The sequence below is a fragment of the Rhinopithecus bieti genome, unplaced genomic scaffold (assembly GCF_001698545.2).
Source record: "Rhinopithecus bieti isolate Rb0 unplaced genomic scaffold, ASM169854v2 scaffold_72402, whole genome shotgun sequence".
Taxonomy (NCBI): domain Eukaryota; kingdom Metazoa; phylum Chordata; class Mammalia; order Primates; family Cercopithecidae; genus Rhinopithecus; species Rhinopithecus bieti.
Genome location: NW_016826925.1, coordinates 151820 through 152485, shown reverse-complemented (window position 1 = coordinate 152485; position 666 = coordinate 151820).

The following is a 666-nucleotide window of genomic DNA, read 5'->3' as shown; positions in this document are numbered from 1 at the left end:
TTTTTTTTTTTTTTTTTTTTTTTTTTTTTTTTTTTGAGACAGGGTCTCGCTCTGTCACCCAGCTGGAGTACCATGGCATGATCATTGTTCTCACTGCAACCTCGACCTCCCAGGCTCAACTGATCCTCTCACCTCAACTTCCCAAGTAGCTGGGAGCACAGGTATGTGCCACCATGCCAGGCTAATTTTTTAACTTTTTGTACAGATCGAATCCCAGTATATTGCTCATGCTGGTCTCGAACTCCTGGGCTCAAGCAATCCTCCTGCCTTGGCCTCCCAAAGTGCTGGCATCACAGGCATGAGTCACTGTGCCCAGCAGACTTCTAAGTCTTAAGGACAAGGAGTGTATCTTAATAATCTTGGTATCTCTAGTTCCATGTATAAAGCCTTGTGCGAAGTAGTTGTTCAATAAATATTTTTTTTAAAAACATAGTGAGGGATGAATGTTTGGGAGGAGAATCTATGTTTGGCCTAGGGTAGGCTTAAGATATCTACTTTACTTTGGTGTCCTGGTTCATTCCCAACTAAAGCTTCAGGGTTTTACAGAATGGCATGGAGAGCCAGGTTGTTTTGGCCATGCCCAGAAAGTGTTGGCTTCAGTATAATCTACCAAATTTAGGAGTTATTTGTAACAAAACTAGATTAAATAGAATTTCAGAGTCTAAC